At 45.9% G+C, this 20,024-nt stretch overlaps 1 pseudogene; it reads right to left on the reverse strand.

Moving 5' to 3' along the window:
* LOC138498080 (zinc finger protein 850-like) overlaps positions 1–20,024 on the reverse strand; it is a 352,348-nt pseudogene that overhangs the window by 120,249 nt on the left and 212,075 nt on the right.

A 20,024-nucleotide genomic window follows, 5' to 3' on the forward strand; every position in this document is an offset into this window, starting at 1 on the left:
TGCAACCCATATGGCAGCGACCCTGGAATAAGATGTATGCCCGTGTAAATAGTATGCATAGTCACCCCAACTGTCCACCTGTTTGTCTGCCAAACCTACATTTATTGTGTGTCTGGTGTAGGTATTGTGTGTCTAGGGTAGGTAGCTATCACAACAGTATATGCGAGAACCTTTGAACGTTCCAGTATGGGGGACAAACACCAGTTTGCGGTGACACAATGAAATCATTTTTTGGGAGTGCTCTATGCTCGGAGTGGATAATCCTTAGACGACAAGCTCCCCCTAATCTGTTCCCCCCTAATCTGTTCTCGGGTGCGTCGTCTGTGCAGCCACCATCTTAGGCTGTGTGAGCTTGACCACCCTCCAGAAGCAACACCTCTTTTTTTGTAGGATGTCAAGGCCCACAATATTTAACAATCTTGACCTAACCAGATCCTTGTGTGGTGCATATCAATCTCGAGTCCCCTTTGAATCCAATTTCCGTGCTCCTAGAATGTTGATCCATTTATCTGGCCACAATGTACTATAATAAGCAATTGCAATAAAAAGTAGAATGCTGTACCTCAACATCCTCCATCTTAGTCTCTACACGCGTGCTTCTGAACTTGCAGAGTGAAAACAAATTAAAACTCCATCACTGAGGTTCTTTACTAAGAAGCAGAATGAGCCAGAGTCCTGCCCTTGACCCCAGTGCCCTCCCAACATAGCAAAGACCATTGATTCATTCATGAGACACATCTTTATCATCTTCCTCTACCACAAATGTGATGCACAGGTTTTCCCAGATCCTTTCATTGTTTCACAAGTTGGTGAACTGCTCTCAGCAGGGCGGTCAGGAACCTACAGCTGAACACTACCACAAGTTGGCAATGTAATTCTAGCAGGAGTAAAGGCTGTGCATGGCCGGGCCATTTGCCTCCCTGCATCATTAATATCGCACCAGCCTGCCATGATACTGTGAATAACTTTGCCTGCCAGTGCTTGGTCTATTAAACCACACCTTGCTGCTGCCGTCAGCCATGCCCATCTCTCTGTACTCTAGTGCCTGGCTACCACCATCAATGCTTCCTTTTCCCAGGACGTCTGCCCAAACCTGCAGAATGCCTGAGCAACGGGTTGGTGGGAGATTTCTGGAAAGCCTAGATATGGATTGCTCATTCATTCTCTCCCTGGCCTCACAGGTGTTGTATTGTGCTGTTGCCTTCCACAGCCCTTCTACTCTGCATGCATGAGGAACGAGGCACACTCCTCTCCAGACCAGATGATCCATGTCCTATTGCCTTTCTGACATTCCCCTGCTGGGTAGTGTTGGAAGGTTTGGGAGTCTGTGTAGGCTCACATGAGATGCCATTTTGGCAAGCATACAGTCTAAGACGGTATATATGCAGAACCTATCAGAGTATACAATAAGTGGCGAGCACTAACGTTACTTGAGAAACTAAAAAACAAACTGGGGTGAAATCTGTGAAGCAAATCACATTAATGTTGGTCTCAAATTAATGTATTCTATGCAGATAGACTCCATAAATGTGTTATAAGCAAATCTTTCTCCGTTGGCTAATTGTTAGCTAAGCCCAAATTGTCTGGTTATTACTTACAATCTATTACTACTGTGTGTTTACGTTAGAAGTACGAAGATCATTTATACACATATTTCCTATAACCTAAAACCCCACATTACCTCAGTGTTTTGTTAAAATCGTCTATTTTAATTGATACACTCTAGAAAAAGTAAACTCAGATTGAAGAACCTCGACGCCACAGGTCCACCAACCACTTGTAAAACACAAAGTCAAGACACCTGCATTTTTAATGAATGATTTAATGATCTTTCTTTAATAAAGCGGGCCCGAAAGCCTTCATTAATCCATCATTCTGGGATGAGCTGGATCAACCCTAACTTTCTCAAAAACATACAAAGTTAAGGCTAATCAAATAATGCCTAATATGTCAGCAAACCTCTGTTACAAAATTACATATTTTATTTTACAACAAAACAATGTAAAGAAACAAAATCTCAACAATTCATATCATTCAAATGCCACGGGAACCCATGTGTGCATCATCGTGCCAACTGTTTAGCATAAACAGTTGGCACGATGAAATCTCTTGGCACGCTGAAATCCGCGCCTCCCTGAAATCTCCTCTTCTCCATCCCCCGCCCGGACCTCCTTCACTTCTCTCTTACTTCCCTATTCTCCCTCCTACACACCTTTCCTACCCTCTCCTTTCCCTCTTATGCCTCCTCCTATCCCCTTGAAACTTCATCTATATTCCCCATCTTGACTCCCTCTTCTCTTCCCTTACTCCTCACCCCTCCCTTCACCTTTCTACTACCTAGGTAAATTGGTCTACATATTGTTTCATTGGTTTGTAAATATGCTTCTATTTCATTATTCTTTGTAATCCTGTTATAATGTAAAACGCTTTGGATTAAAGCGCTATATAAACCTTATAAATACAAATAATAGACTTCACTGCAAATCAATGGACACATTTGAGGACACTAATGAGATTGTTATATTTAATGTGACATTTATATCTATTCGGTTGTCTGTCGACACGCTGTGTTTCCGTCCACTTCGAGCTTAGGGTCTTATGGCTATGGCTAGTAGGGGACCTTCATCAGGACAAAAACAAGCATTGGCAAAACCATTCGTTTTGGCTTTTGTATGGACAAGGGCTCAGCATTTACCAGGCCCTAGTACCTGGCAATACGATGATAACATCTGGAAAATGATGCGAGTACCTGGCCATATGATGTCAGTGTGTGCCAAATGTCTATCTTATACACAAGCCAAAAGTGTTGGCATTGCCAGTACTTTTTTTTAACAAAACTTCAATGCAAGGAACAGATGTGAGGAGACGTATTGCTTATAAATCGAGCAGCTGAAGGCACACTCAGTGATGGTATCTTTATTACACCAAAGGTTCCTTTACAGCTGCAATTGAGCCATTATAATAAAATGGAAATAAGATGGTCGGTTTTCACAAAATTATTATTCAATTTAGGTAAAGAAAGAGAAATTATTTTTCTTAGAGGAGAGAGCAGGTCAATAATTAAAGTGGTATCCATAGTTTGCTAACGAGGTGCTAAACCTTTAAGGTTTTGTTCAGTTGTACAACTATTGAATAGTCAAAGATGATCGTTGCACGAGACGTGACGGAGAGTGTGCTATAAAAGGGCAGGGTGACATTCTTGTCTTTCCAACCGCATCGGGAGACGTACAGAAAAGCCAACTGCTTTTGCTTTTGGGTAGTACAATTCTTTTTACAGGTATTGGTATCAAATGGAAAGTTAAAGACAACAGGCGGTCAATTCAAATGGAAGGCACAAATCATTATCAGGTATTGCTATTATGTTCAGGGTACTTGCACAATATGGCACACGTTTTCTCGCTGGTGCCTTGACACTCCTTCCCACATTTGGATACCTCTCACCCTTAACTAGTCATGGTCGCCAGTGGCGAGAGCGGGGCACGATGCGAGAAAGGGATGGGATAATCAATTCTTTTGCGTGCGAACCCAAGCACTTCCACTGCCTCCCGGTTGCTGCAGGATTAAATTCAAGACCCTCTGCATGTTCCACAAGGCTTTCTGGGGCCTGTGACCCCACTACATCCAACTCTCTGTCCCGAAATACCTACCTGCTAGAACCCTTCGGTTACTGAGCTCCAACTCTCCGCAGATCAGATGTTTCTCCAAGCAGAGAGTAAGGGGATAGAGCGATCCTCCACAAGTGGCTTATGCTGGAATGGCCTTGTGAACCGGATCTCCTTAAGTTCTGGAAGCTTCTCAACATCCTCCTTTTCTTCTTCTCTCCCTGTCCTACTCCCTTGCCACAGTGACTCTAGACCTTATATTTTCTCCCCTGCCAATTTTACCCCTCTGCCCTGGTTCCTTCAGAGTTTTATAGGGCACCAGCCACCCTACCCACCGTCTCCGCCTGCACATGACTGGATGGCCATTCCGTCCCTCTCCATTGCACTTAGCTTTGTTCCCCTTCTCTTCCCCGGCCCTGTCCTCGTCACGGGCCCAACTGCCCTGTTCCAGCACTTCGCCCCTCCACCTGCACTTCTGGTTACTGCACTTGCATGATCTCAATGTCACATGGCCTAGTAAAATCACTTTTCCACCCCACCCCCCAGCCTTGTTGCACCTCGAAACACTTGTGTATAGGCGCATTACAAATAAACAATATCCAGACCTACCGATGTGCTACCGCTATACTTACAGTTACATGAAACTACATAGGGAAATATGGTTCCCTGACGTCACCAGAACAGCCAGGTCTGTGGCTCAGTGGACTATTGCATCCACTACAGGGGCCTTTGTTTGACCTCATGGTCACAGTTTCGAATCCTGGCAGGTTCCCTCAGCCCTTCTTCCTTCCGAGGTCGATAGGAGTACCATTAAGTTGGGTAACAATAAACAACTGCTATTAGCGCCAAGATGGCCCTTCGGGGGTGAACGTGCATTTTATAAATACACTGGTTATGTTACAGAGTTGCTAGCGCTATACTTAAGGTTACTTGGCACTACATAGTGAAATATGGTACCCAGCATAACCAGAACTACCGAGTTATGTGGTGGGTCGGAAGGAGTCGGACACACTGAGGACATTATTCAATATCTTTAATGAAATTATAAATAAAAGGCCCATCTTTCCCTATTGCAAGAGGGAATACTCTACCCATCTAAAGGAACGTGCTAGTCAGTTGTCAGGAAGTCCAAAGTAAACGTGTCCTCCTTCCAAACTAACTATCTGCCCCTACCACTATATCCAATGAATTTAAATAGGCCAGGAGAGTTTCTTATATTTGCCTGGTCTTCTCTTCAGATAGTCTCTTTATTTATACCTTTTCTCTGTGGTACAGATATTTCTTAACATATTCTCCTTGAATCGTCTCAGAGATCAGTTCTTAGTTTCCGTGCTTTCTGTGGTCCTATATTTAGAATGTTTTCTCTGGCAGTGGTTCCTCACATTCTTGTTGTCCCTTGTAGACACTTCCCAGTCTCTAAATTCAGGCTTTCGCAAGTTGGGGTATCTTGCCCCCTTATCAGGCTTTCCTAGTTATGCATTGACGGTCTAAAACACCCTCCTCTTTTATCCTGTTCATACAGTGTCTTCGCTGCCTCCTAGGGGACTCGTTTCCACTCTCTGTTTGTTCCCCCAATTGGTTTGGGTAATGCCCTTTTATATATTCTTTTCACTTCTCTTGTAAACTGGCTTCTTTTTACTATTTTGTCCTCAGGACTGGGACAAGATTCTCTCATCTGATAATAACCCTCTTTCCTAACCGCAAAGTATAAATTAGTTTTAATTAATTAGCAGAGCAGGCTTTTCTAATATTATAGGTCATTTTTAACGCACCTGTACACAAGTGTTTCTAGGCGTGAAAAGCCAAGGAAGAGGGGACAAAACAACAATCTTACTAGGCCTAATGTCATTCAGAACGTGCAAGTGCAGGGGGAAGGGAGCGGGAGAAGTGCCATGGGGTGGTGGGGCAAAGGGGAAGGAGAGTGCAAGTAACTAGTAAGTGTTGCCAGGAAGTGGCTCATATGTGCAGGTGGTCAAGAGACTGTAGGGTCGCAGATACAGTCCCTTAAGTGGCTGTGTAGTCCGGAGGCAGTGCAGGGGCAACTGATCATGCAGGAGCCTGAACCCGTAATATCAGTGGGTGGCCAGATAGCCAGTATGCGCAGCAGTCGGGGACATCAGCAAGGGAGAGGTAGAGAGGAAGTGAAAAGGAAGATCTTGAGTTGTTTACAGAACCTTAGGTGGTCCTGCTCAAGTTTGAGAGAGGCAGGGAGGCTGTTCCAGAGGGAAGCCCCAGCCGAGGACAGAGATCTACCACCAACTTTTTGCTTGGAGAAGCGTCTGACCCTCAGAGTTGGAGGTGGATGAGTGTAGGACTCAAGAGGGAAGTTGTTTAGGAAGATAACGTTGGATTTAGTGTGGTTCCTGGCCCCAGAAAGCCTTGTGGACGATGCAGAGGGTCTTGAACTTGACCCTCGCAGCAGCCACAGAGAGCCAGTAGAGAGATTTCACATATAATGTATGGTATATATTTTCCTGTGCTAAACTTTGGTTGCATTGTACCACATGTGTTTGTTGAAACTTCACGTTTACGGTTTCCAATATGGTAAATGAAACATTTTAAAAATTGATATTTCGAGTTCGTCCTGATCCCTTCTCTGTTACATATAGACTTGTCAACCTGGACGAGCCAGGGAAGTGCCAGGTGTCCCTTATATCCCAAGAGGAAGCACATTGAATTGAAAATGATGGTTTGATACAGTGAGCTGCAGATGTTGGCAGTAGCCTGGAAAAGTCTGCATCATGTTGCCATGACATCACCCTTCTTTTGCAGAGGGATATCTTGGAGGGTAACCATCCTGAATTTCTGGGATTTTACACATTATCTTACTGGCTGTTAGGTCCGAAACTGGCCTTTTGGTTTGTCTTTATTGGGTACATGGAAATCATGAGAAAATACCCCCTACTTACCAAATGGCTGGTACTGGTTCTATTGCTCCTTTTTGTAGCAGTGCCTTGACCTCTTTACGGAGATGTGAGAAATGATTGTGTGGAGGCAGATCAAGTAATTCTCTGACCGCGCTTATCACCCACATGTCTGACAATCCCCTCCCATTCGTGGGTGAATGTTGTTAATCAGTCCTAGGAACCGCCACTTAGCGGGACCCAATCCAGGGACTGAAAGTGACCACTGCATCCACGACACCTGGACCCTCTGCAACCGAATTAAGGGATCCCAGTGAATTTAGGAACCCTAGTGGTGGTTCTTAGCTTAATTGGAATATAGGGGACAAGGTTGCATATTAATTATACTTCACACACACCCATAATAGGGATTAAGGGGTGAAAGGTAGTCACCCTACCTCTTCCTTGCCCTATCATGATTGGTGTAGTTCTAGCCAAGGCCCCAGATGCTTTTTTTAAAGGATTAAGGTGACTGCTTTTAATGGAAAATATAAGCAGTAGAACATCTGCTTACACTGTAAAGAGCATGGGCCCCCTGGACATCCTTTAAACAATAGGTTTACTCAATGTGGGGGTGGAAAGGGAGTAAGTATGAAAAAGTTTGGAGACCACTGACCACTGCACTAGTGTGATCAGATTGGGAAAGGACGCCTAATCTCTCACACTTCACTGGAACAATATACTCATCTGTTGGCTTTAAAGACTCTTGACTCACTACAAAAAATATTATTCAAATTAACGGCCACTGAGTCTACGTTCCTTAACAGGGAAAGGCTTATTTGTATGATTGGAGGATGTACCATGATGAATGGCTGAGCCCAGAGTCTGCCCTGGTGGCACATGGTGCACCGGCAAAACTGCGACACTCCACTAGGTCTTTGTTAGCCACAATGTATTGGCTCTTGTATAAGGTTTATCACCAAGAGCGAGCATAGTGACCACTCTATCCTCAATCTAATTATTGAGGGATTGGGGAGAGGTTAGCACACAGGAGATGCTTGGAGACTGTTAGGGAAGATTTCTCTGTACTGTACCTTTCCTTACATCTTTATGGAACCCCCAAACTTTTTGCTTTTATTTTTGATGCTGACTTTCTCTTTTTGTAGTGCAGTGAAGCCTTAAGCTTGTGGTCAACCTTTGTACAATTTAGCTTACACTGCAGTACAATGGGGTACACCTTTTGATTTTGACCTAACCTAACAGAGGATTTTCAGTTACTCTAGGTGTGTTAAAAGGAATGGCGACAGCAGTGACTTTTTCCCACTTTTTGGGACTTTCCGTTTTAGCCTTACCGCGTTTGGCTACTAACTGTGGCTAGTGTCCAAACATGGCAGTGTCACATGGTTTTTCGCTTGTCCTTTAGCCATCTAGTTCTTCAGCCAGCTTCCTGGTCTGTGAGGCCAGGGAAATCCTAAGCACTTCCAGTGCCCGGGAAAGGAGAAGCTTTTGGCGGGCTACTGGTGTGCTGGCAGGATGTGGACTGGGACTGTCTGTCCCCAATCCACAAACTGGTTTCGGTGTGTCCTAGTCATATGCATGAGTGTTGCCGCCAGTAGTCCTGATTGGACCACTAGAAGGGTGTGTGTGGGCTACTTCCGTCTTTGGCCAGTGAGGGCCTGGCTTTTAGGATAAGAATGGAACTCCTGCATCAACTCTACAGAAATCCTGGAGAAACCTGAAGGAGGCAAGACTTCTATCCAACTGAGACCTGCGAAGAAACCAGAGACCCGTTGGATGCAGGCCTGGTCTCCAACTTATGCTGCAGTCCTGGAGGCGCACTGTCTTGCTGAAGATCTTCAGCAGTCCTGCGAAGGGGCTGCGACCCTGGGAGCAGAGGGAACATCCATTCCTGATGTCTGCTCAGTGCCCTGCAAAGAAAAGCCTTCGTCAGTGCCCCTGGACCATCCTGTGGCTGACCAGCTCAGAGTTTTGGCTACCTTGTTCCCGTCGTCATGGTTCCGTGTTTCGACATGGAACTTTGGGGATCATCAGCTGGCCCTACAAAACTCGCCTCTGCGAAATCTCGGCGTCCTAGCTTTAAGTCCCTTTGCATCGCTGTGCTGACCACCATCCAAAATCACTTACCTGCCTCGAGTCCAGTCCCGAGAAGGGGTCCTGCATTGCGTTTAAATACATTCTTCATTCAAGAGTCCTTGCAACAGTGAAAGACACCAACCAGAGATAAGCTAGAACCTGCAACCTCTGCAAATCGAGGACTGCGACTTCGGTGGGAAAAGCAACCTCAGACCCTCTTCCTTTGTCCTGCCAAGTCTGGGGAAGAATTGGGAGTATGGGGGTAAGGTACAGAGCTCCTTACCTACCCCTATACTCTATACCCTATAAGACAATGGGCTTCTAATAAACCTTTATTCTAACACTATTGGCGTGGCCAGTGCTTGCGCAAGGCTTCTGAAAGTTGGGGCTACTTCTGTTAGCTAGTTTAACTTGTACTCTGACAATTAGAAACCTTCACTGGACCCCAGAGACTCTACCTGCATTTTCTCCTGCCTCAAAGATGCTGTGGAACTTGACCTGAACTATTGGGCAAAAGGCCCCAGACAATTTAGGGCTGGACATGTTTAGTTAGGAGTCATTCTCTGTGGACCATGAGTGCATAAATATAACCTTACCTTTCCTTTGCAGGGGTTATGTATATTATGTCCTGTGCTAAGTGAATGTATATATGCATCTATTTTGCCAGTAGTCATTTTTCTATAGTGTGTTTTTGGCCAATACATAATAATTGTATTTTTATAAATCCTAAGTGTCATTTGTGATTTCCATTGTGTGAACTCATGGTGGACCCTTTACAAGTTCATCACCTCTGAAGAACTTAGCCTGTCATTGCTACCTGAACTGGTTTGGCTACAGCTCCCCAGAGTTGTCTGTCACAATATAGGTTGGCATTCTATACATCCGTCCACCAGGCCAGAGTATAGCAAATCACTCCTAACAGGGACCTCGACATTGTGGTGGAAATAGGATTAGCCGGTCGCACAGAAACCTGCAGAAAGTACACAATCTTGTCAGCAATCTTAGCACCACTGATTTGGATCAGTTTGGCAGCCTATCGGTGGATTTGACGGAAGATCGGTTAAGAGAAACAGTGGCAGCAATACAGAAGGGCAGCTTTATAATATCATCCACAGTCCCTACTCAGTACTACTTCCATAAGGAAGTCAGAGACACGAAGAGGGAGATGAGAAAAGGGGCATTAAGCGCAATACTCCTATAGTACACAGAGAGCAAGGTGATCAGGTTGAATAAAAGCAAGTATAGGAGATTGATTAAATCATCATCATAAAAGCTTTATTTTGACATACAATCGCATAAAAGCACATACATACAATACACATTTTTAAAAGAATAAAATAAAAATACAATGCATTTCAACATTCATAAATATTACACCCTATTGCACAGCATTGGTTTATTTTGTATTTATTGTGCATTTGTTAGGCGCTTGTACATCAAGTAAATTGTGTTTCAAAGCGCCCACAGGGCAACAGGGAGGAAACATGGGAGAGAAAACAATACACTGGAGGATAAAGACAAACCTACTAGGCCTTGTGAGCATTCAGAGCGTGCAAGTGCAGAAAGAAGAGGGGAAGAGCGGGTGGGGGTGTAAGTGCTGAAGTGCTCGTGAGTGAGCAGCAGGTGTAAAAGTGCAGGCCTACAGTGGAGAAGGCAGGTAAATGTCAAGTCAAGTGCAGCGTGCAGGCAGTGGTGGAGGCGATTGGGTGTGGAAGGCCAGGGCCCCGAACACCAATCACAGCGACTGAGATTAGCAGAGGAGGGAAGAAGGGATGGAGGAGGTGAAAAGGAAAGTCTTGAGGAGCTTCCGGAATTTGAGGAGATCCGGCTCAAGAGGAAGGGGGGGGCTATTAAATAAGAGGACGCCAACTGAGGAAAGATATCTGCCTCCGGCCCTCTGTTTAGCGAAACGATTGACACACAGATACTTGGTACCAGAGGAATGTAGAGGTCTAGAGGGTGAGTATTTAGTAAGAGCAAGTTGTAGATAGCGTGGACCCAGACAGCCGTATTGGATGATGCAGAGGGATTTGAACTTGATCTTTGCAGCAACACAGCCAGTGAAGAGTTTTTAGGGAAGGAGAGATGCGGCCCCTGGGCTTGAGGCCAAGGATAAGTCTTGCTGCTCTATTCTGGATTAGCTGCAGGGGTCATAGAGAGGAAGAGGGTAGAATCAAGAGAAGGCTGTTGCAATAGTCTAGCCTAGAGAGAACCAGAGCTTTGGTAACATTGAGATTTTGTGGGAAAAAAAGAAATGGGAGAATTCCTTTGAGAGGGAAGAGTTGAAAGTTGCACTTCTTGGCAATGTCCTGAATGTGCGAGAGGAAGGAAAGAGGAGTTAAAGATAACTCCAAAGTTTGCGGTTTCAGATGAAGAAGCGGGAGAGCCCATAAAGGATGGCCAGTCTTGCTGTCATTGAGGCAGAGATTGTTGGAAGTGCATCAGGACTAGGTGGCAGATAGGCTGTCTGCAAGAGGGTCAGCAGGAAGTTGGAAAAAGAATTGTGTCTCATCTGTGTAACACTGGAATCTGGGGGCGAAGGAGGAAATGAGGAGTGCAAGCTGAGCAAGTTAAGTGTTAAAAAGCCAGCGGGGGGGGGGGGCGGGAATTGGAGCCCTGGGGGACACCACAGGTGGAGAAAGATAGGTGAAGAGAAGGTGCCCAGATTAACTTGGACGAAGAATCAGTTAGGAAGGAGGTCAGCCAGTCGAGTGCCTGCTCCAAGATACGAAGGGTTTCATGGAGCAGTTTTATGAGGATGGAGTGGTTGACCGTGTCAAAGGCAGAGGAGAGAGAGAGTCCAGAGATGCGAGCAGCTCTTCACAGGTGTGCAGAAGAGCAGTTTCCGTGCCTCTGGTTGCTCGGAATCCAGACTGATGGTTGTGGAAACCGCCAACAAGTTCAGTATGTGAGGTAAGTTAGGGGAAGGCCAGCTTCTCCAGGAGTTTCCCCAAGGAAGGGGTGACAGAAATAGGACCGTAGTTGGCTGGACAGGTAGGGTCTGCTGAAGTTTTTGTTCAGGAAGGGGCGCACAAGGGAGTGCTTAAGGGAGGAGGGGAAATTACCAGTAGCAAGAGTGGTTGCAGAAATCTGCAAAAGAGCGGGGGCAAGAGAGCCAATGTTGTCCTTAATGGTTTTGGAGGAGCAAGGAGAAACCTGGATTGGACCTTCATAGAGCGGACCACTCTGGTGACCTCATCAGGTGTGACAGGGGGAGGAGAGATAGAGAAGGAAGATGGGAGGCCATAGGAGGCAAGAGTGTGTGGGAGGGGGTGGAGGAGAGGGTAGCAAGGGTGCTCAGGATGTCCAGAGTTTTAGTGGTGAAGTGTGTGGCCAGAGCATTGCAGAGGGCCTGGGATGAAAGAGGAGGAGACTGTGGAAGGCTTGGCTAGTTCCCTGCAGATTTTAAAGAGTTCAGCCGTGTTTTTGGATCCACCAGATACCCATGCCTGGATGTGGGCCCTTTTCTTGGCACGGGTAGTCTTTATCGTCTTTGGAGCAGGCGGCAGGACCGTTTGTCAGAGGGTGTACCTGAGGTTTGCCACTTCAGTTCAGCAGCTCTGCACTTGCGTTTCAGGGCTGCAAGTTCGGAGTCATACCAGGTATTGCGCTTGGGAGGCAGGTTTCAGGCGGATCCTCATGACTGGGGCAAGAATGTCCAGAGTGTTGGTAATGGCTAGATGGAGGATGCTGAGAGCAGAGTCAGAGGTAGAGTCTGGGTGGGGGCAGAGGGGGATGAAGGTGGATGTGAAGACAGCACCCGACACTTGCTTCATCGGACGGATCTTTGTGAATGATATTGGCAGGGCTGGAGGAGGTGCGGTCAAAGGGCCGAGGGGACCCAGGTAAGAAGGGAGGAGAGAGTGGTCTGACAAGGAAAGAGGTGTGATCAGTGGCGCGGGAGAGAGGGAAAGATCAGAGTGGATGAGGGCGTCAAGAGTGTCCTGCTGTGTGGGTTGGACCCGAAGGGAAAATAAAGAGGGAGAGCGAGGTGAAGAGGTCAAGGAAGAGAGTGGATGCTGTGATAGAGTACAAGTGGATGTTGAAGTCGCCCAAAAATGGAGTTTAGAGGAGGTTCAGAGGAGAGAGGAGCAGAAATCAGCCCATTCAGAGAGGGACAGGGTGGTAGCACCAGGGGGCCCGTAGACCGTGGCAATGGTCAGAGAGGAGGAGGGAGAGATTAGCAACTTGCAAACCAAGCTCTCAAAGGAAGAGTAGAGCTGAGTGGGAACCCACTCAGGGATAAGGGGCAACCCCAGAGCCAGCACGGGTCCGTCATGGCTTGGGAATGATCTCGTGGCCATCAGGGAGAAGAGAGTCAAAAGCAGTGACCACGCTGGCATTGAACCATGTTTCGGTAAGTGCGAGAATGTCGAGGTCAATGTCTTCAAGAAGGAGGCAGAGGTCAGTGGAGTGTTTGATGGCTGACATATAGTGACTATAACATTTAGTGAATCATGTCAAAAATTCAAGAAGTACTCTTTAGATGTATGCATACCCACTCATACCAAGGCATGAAACCTCCAATAGTGCAGATAAAAAACAACACAGGGGAAAACACCTCTGGCAATGGTGATCATTAGTACAGTAAATCGTCCCCAGATATAATCAACATGGTCTTTTCCTTCTCAGTCTCAATGCCCACAAAAGATATTAACATGTTGAGAAAACTACTGGCACATCGCTAGAATTGGAGCAGAAATCACAAATGCAAACACAGTCGAAAAAACACAATGGTCCCACTTATTAGAGGCTAGTGATTGGTTGAGGCCCTATTAGAAATGTAGCATACAATGATCTTTCATATTTGGTGTTTACAAAACCCAAATACACTTCATAACCCATATTCTGCTTCATATTACAGTAGCGGAGCAAGGCCTGCATAACCCACATTCTGCTTCATATTACAGTAGCGCAGCAAGGCCTGCATAACCCATATTCTGCTTCATATTACAGTAGCGCAGCAAGGCCCGCATAACCCATATTCTGCTTCATATTACAGTAGCGCAGCAAGGCCCTCATAACCCATATTCTGCTTCATATTACAGTAGCGCAGCAAGGCCCGCATAACCCATATTCTGCTTCATATTACAGTAGCGCAGCAAGGCCTGCATAACCCATATTCTGCTCCATATTACAGTAGCGCAGCAAGGCCTGCATAACCCATATTCTGTTTGATATTCCAGTAGCGCAGCAAGGCCCTCATAACCCATATTCTGCTTCATATCACAGTAGCGCAGCAAGGCAGTTGAACCCTCGGCTTTAGAAACAAAGTTGCATTCAAAATTCTTCCCCATCGCTGATTTCACCTCTCTGGACTGCACCAGTCATAGCTGAGGGAATGCACCAAAGCTCACTCAAGCTCAGTACTCTCATTTCTACCTTAATATTTGTATTTTATTGATTTATAAAGCGCCTTACGCCAAAGCGCTGTACAAAGAACAACATGATACATAAAAACATGAACGATAAACTGTGGAAGCATAACAATATGAATCAATCAAACAACAAAACAATGGAAAGAGGAATTAACTGAAAGGGAAGGGGGGGAAAGGGAGAAGGGACAGGTACAACCCACGGCAGAGCCGCAACCCCAGCCTGCGTCAAAACATCGTTCACGGCCTCCATATACTTAAAAGTTCATTTGACCACAAGCAAACTCAGTAATTAATTGGCCGCTGTCGGCATGTAGACTTTGGATCCCCGTTTCCAACCAAACCGGTATATTCGGGGTAGCCAAATGGAAACCCAGCATGTTTGTGAGATTTTTTTTTTCAATTGTGGTTAGTAGTGAGCAGTTTGTATGCCCCCACTGCTCCGCTCCATAGATCGCCCCTGCCTTGCTTGGGCTTTGTAGTACAGCACCATTGCCAAAGTTGCTCGAGAACCACTAGAGGGCCCCACTGTATGTAGCCAATGAGACCCTCGCCGTGGCCATGTGCAGATCCCAACAGCAGGACAACGCCACCTTCAAGCCTAGATAATCATAGTGGTCAACCAGATCTATGCAACCCTCTTCCAGTTCTAACCTTAGGGGTTTCGGTTTCTTCTTTTCCCCAACACTGAAGACCATGCTGCTAGTTTTTGCGGCATTGATGGCTAGGCCAGTTCCCCCTTGGAAATCCCTGAATAGCTAAAATAGTTTCCTGGCACCTACCTGTTTAAGAGAGAGAAGGACTGTTATCAGCAGTCACTTTTGGGGCATCATTACATGCAGACACCAAATAAACAATAATCCCATTGATGAAAATGCACAAGAGCTTGGGACCCAGTACACAACCCTGGTGGACTCCATTCTCAATGCAAGTGGGTCGCGGTGTGGTCCCATCAGTGCCCCAGCGCACCATAGCCGCGTTGCCTGAATAAAGTATTTGAATGGCCGTAAGCGAATGCGATGGACTGTCTAAACTACGTAAAACTTCCCCAGGCGGCTCCTTGGCACAGTATCAAAAGCTGTACGAAGGACTACAAAGATGGCATACACATTGATGTTCCTTAATACAGCGTATTTGTCACATATTAAGCGTAACCTCAAGCTTTGATCCACAGTGCTTAGGGTACTGCAGAAACCTGACTGACGGTGACCAATACGATTATCACTAATCCAGGCGGCTCAATACTACTTTAGCATATATTTTGCCCCCTGAGTCGAGCAGAGATATGGGAGGGTAGATCCCTCGAGCCCTTTTTAAAACAGAGTTGAACAGCCTAGTCAAATATGGAACCCATATGCCAGGTTCTGACATGCAAAAAATCAATAGGGAACCTATCTGGCCCTAGGGCCCTGCCTAATTTCTGCTTCTGTAGAGCTCTAGCAACCTCCTCATAAGAGATGAGGAAGGATGGATCAGTGAGGTCAATCACGCATGGAGTGCGGGTCAGAGGGCCTGGTGTATCCCAGACAAGAGACGTATTCTCCAACCTCCTCATAAGAGATGAGGAAGGATGGATCAGTGAGGACAATCACGCATGGAGTGCGGGTCAGGGGGCCTTGTGTATCCCAGACAAGAGACCTATTCTCCTTGAATAGTTCACAAAATTGATTGACCCACACAGATTCAGGAACACAGCCCTGCTGATAACTACTGGTATTCTCGCAGCATAAGCCATGATTCCCCAGAAACCCTGTAAACCACCCCCTGCCAAGAGCTGTCAGCAGTTGGCTCCAAATTTCTTCAGTCCATGCTTGTTTTTTCTCTTTCAGGAGCAAGCAGCGTGCTTTCCTGGTCTCTTGGATAATCGAGCTACCCATAGTGCGTTGGAGCCTAGCTTGTAGAATTAAAGCTTGTTTTGCTGCTCTACAGTCGGCATTATACCAAGGGCTCGGGCAATCGTAATGAAAGGAACCGCTTTGAGATTTAAAGAAAAACGTGTCAAGTTTTCTCATCAGGTCGGCATGGACCTTCTGTCCCGTTAGATGTGCATTACTCTCTAAAGTGGTAATATGTTCTAAAAGAGAAAGAAAGTCCCCATAAACCAATGGCGGGACCAGTGGTAGATGACCATTAATCCACGTGATATTACACTGGGCATGTCCCACAAAAGCCAGCGGAACACTCATGCCAGTAGAATCAGTCACGTTCAATGCCCAGAACGGCTCTTAGGACTCTCCATCCCCCTGGTGCATACATTCTTACTGCTTCTTGGCACAGAGAGGTTACCAGTGCCGACCGTAATAGAACCTGAAAGAGGTAGCCTGAAATCAAAAAGAACGTGTGGATTGTTTAAACTATTGATTATGGAGGAAACTATTTGACATGTACTGGCAGAATGTAGGGAAAAGGGATCATTATACAGGTCTGTCCTGGGAGGATGTAGGGAAAAGGGATCATTATACAGGTCTGGCCTGGGAAGATGTAGGGAAAAGGGATCATTATACAGGTCTGTCCTGGGAGGATGTAGGGAAAAGGGATCATTATACAGGTCTGTCCTGGGAAGATGTAGGGAAAAGGGATCATTATACAGGTCTGTCCTGGGAGGATGTAGGGAAAAGGGATCATTATACAGGTCTGACCTGGGAAGATGTAGGGAAAAGGGATCATTATACAGGTCTGTCCTGGGAGGATGTAGGGAAAAGGGATCATTATACAGGTCTATCCTGGGAGGCTTCATTAATCGTTAGGACAGTATCAGAGACAACAGTTTCTGGCAGCACTGCTTGAAAACCGAGAAGAAGGCACTACACATTGCTTTACACTGTGTATGGAAGCTGATGATTTATTAAGAAAACAGAATGATTTATCGTCTTAATCAGAATTAGCCTGAATCAATGGAAAACAAATGTTAAGGTCAAAATGTTATTTTAGGTGCTCAAGTAGGAGCCATTGTGAATATTGCGGAAAGTTATGCTACATCATTAGTGATTAATTGCTCTTTAGATTTGATGGAAATTAATTTATACATTATTCTATGCACAGATAGAATGAGGTACAGGATGCACGGATAGAATGTGGAATGGTTAGGTGCAAGAAGAAAAGACGGCATCGAGAAGCACAGGGCGGCCGAGGAACGACAAGGACAATGAGAGGACAGAAAACCGGCGGCCGTTTTAAGCAAAGCTCTCAAGATAGCAACCCATTTTCCCCAAAAAAAAAAAAAAATGGGTTTCCCCTCCTTGGAAGGAGTAGGTTTACCTATATTTGCTGCCCACTTATGTAATTTACTACATCATGATTTTACAGTGAGGCGAGTGTGGGTATAAGCAAGAGAGATTATTTCTAAAAACCCCTGCAGGTGGTACCATAACACAAACATCAGGTTACTCTGGCCTAAAATCACGACTCTTAATGCTATATTTCATATAAAGGCTTTGTCACATCAGTGATTGAGGCATTAACGGATGAGGTCCATCCCGCACCCCTCCTGCCAGGATGGTCCAATATCAGGATTTTAGATCCCTCACATAGCACGTCATGCAGAACTCGGCACGCGTCATGACTGAATCATGCTGCTGTTCGGAACAGTATCTGCAGGGTGTGAGCTGCGAGGACTTGATGAAGACCTAGGCCCAGTTGATGGAGCTACATCTTGGAGCTTCCCTCCCAGGTCAATTTGTGGGAGAGTGCTTCAAAGTGGGTCGCCATCAGGAATGCACACCGGTTGCTAGCCAATAGGGGATCCCAACACCTAACAATGCCAGTGGGTCATTATTTCCTATAACTGGGGACAAGAAGTTAATAAATAAGGGTTGCAGATGAATTCATGAGCTTGCAATACTTGGATCACCCGACTTGCTAACCGTTCACGAACGTGTGCAAGTGGGCAGGTCACTGTCCTTGACTCACCTTCCTTAACAATCACGAGGTCGTCCACCAGGAACCCCTGCAGACTCCAGGGTACCTTGGCCTCCCAATGTATCACCCTCCCAGGCGCAGCAAACCCCTGCAGAGCCCAGGGTACCCTCGCCTCCCAATGCGACCGTTTCAATCACCTCATGTTGTGACTGCTCTAGCGGGTGGGCAGGCAAGGGGAGTGTGGGTCTGTCATACTTCCGCACTCCATATTACCCTTTCCATTGACTATACCACATGCCCTCAATTCCCCTCCAGAACGCTCACTCATTCATGCCTAGAAACAAAACAACACCCACCAAAGTGCAGATCTGTTGGTCCACTTCATTCAGCCCCTCCCGATTAAGGCTTTACCATAAACCCCTTTCTCCCCAGGTGATCAGCAAAGAGGACAACCAACACTAGGTGTAGCTACCAATGTGCTTATTTAACTCACTTTCACAATTCCACTCCTCCGCCCCCCTATAGAAAAGTGCTGAGATCCACCATACAGGTCCAATAGCGAATTACCAATTGAGTTTAATAGGACGGCACAGAGGAAAGGATTAACATAACATACTATGTGTATTTGTAGAGTGTACCCAGCTCCCCCACACACACTAATGTATTTTGGTGCCCTAGACAGAAGGTAACAGATGTTCATTGTTACAAAACTCAGAGGCTCATTCTGTCAATCTTGGATGGATGAAGGGCTGGGTGGACCTGCAGGATTCAAACTAGTGACTATGAGATCACACAACCATGGATCCTACCAGAGAATGCACTAGTCCACTGAGCCACAGACCTGGATGCTAAACCTGGATCTGGACACCAGTTTCAGGAAGAGGCAGGAATGGAGACAAGACAGGAGAGAGGGAGACATGAAGGGTACAGGAACGCAGGGTGGGAGACCGGCTATCTCAGAAACATAGAACAACCTGTGCAGACAAAAACTACAGCAGTTATTTACCTTTTGGTGCCTGTGCTTCTTACGCTTTGCAGAGTAGGGTGACGCAATATTGTGTTTAAATCTAGAAATGGAAGACTATTATTACGTTATTAAGTAATACAAACGCAAGACATTCTATAATGATATATAATCGAAACATCCAAAGAGGAGCTTCCGTTCTCTCCCCACCCAGGAATGTACCCTCCATCACATACACAGAAGACAGGATTAACTGGAGGTGTATGAAGAACAAGCAGAGACAATGTAAATAACACTTGGCCAAAACACATGATCACTTTCTCACTAAAAGAGGAGTGAATAGTCACTGGTCTCTCACCCACAGCAAATGATTCCTCAAGACATATTTCACACTACTTAAAAACGTAGCATTTGAGGTCCGAGGGAGATTAAAAGGAGCCCATCCACCCAGGACAGTTACTAGTCCAGTTGATGCCCAGAGCGAAACACTACAATGCGCTCCCTGCGCGCCACTCCCAAACTACACCCCACAGTTAAGTAACTCCTACCCAATATCAATAAATCACTGCTATTCAAATGAAACAGGTTTTATTATTTTGCGAGTCAAGAACTTTGCAAAAACACAAAATGCTAGTGTGGGAGTTTTTTCAGTCCAAGTGCGCCACTTTGATGAGTTGCTTCACTGTGCAACTAGTAGTTTTTAACATTGTTGCTGAATAAATATCCTTTAAATTGTACACAATTTGCATTACATTTGATCAACAACCCCCCAACCCCCAATTGGGTCCTATTCAAACAGCCTGCCGCAAAAGGAATTAACTGCATTTTGCAACTATGGTCCACTTTTATATTGATAATTTATTTGTATTGCGCTTGTACATAAGTGTTTCGGAGCGCGACAAGGGAGGGGGACAAGGGAGCACAAAAACACCACCACTCATCGTCCTATGTACATCCTTAAATACATCTTTGCTGCCTTCACCACCGCTTGTAACCTGTCCGATCGACTGACACTCGGCCAACGTATTAATATTTGCGATAATAAAACACAATAATTCCGCCATTCTGATAGTAACACCCCCTCCAATTACCCTCTCAACCGCCAAAGACTGAACCTCCCCCACCTCCACTCGCTTCACCACTACAGCAGGACTACCCACCACAACCACCTGCTCCGCCCGCACCTTCTCAACTGCTGCAGCTGATGTTATGACTCACCTTAGTGCTCACAACCTTACAGGCCCCCACCTGTGCAGTACATCCCCTACAAGAAGCAACATGATCCCTA

Source organism: Ambystoma mexicanum, chromosome 5q, assembly GCF_040938575.1.
Source record: "Ambystoma mexicanum isolate Mex_15411 chromosome 5q, UKY_AmexF1_1, whole genome shotgun sequence".
NCBI lineage: Eukaryota > Metazoa > Chordata > Amphibia > Caudata > Ambystomatidae > Ambystoma > Ambystoma mexicanum.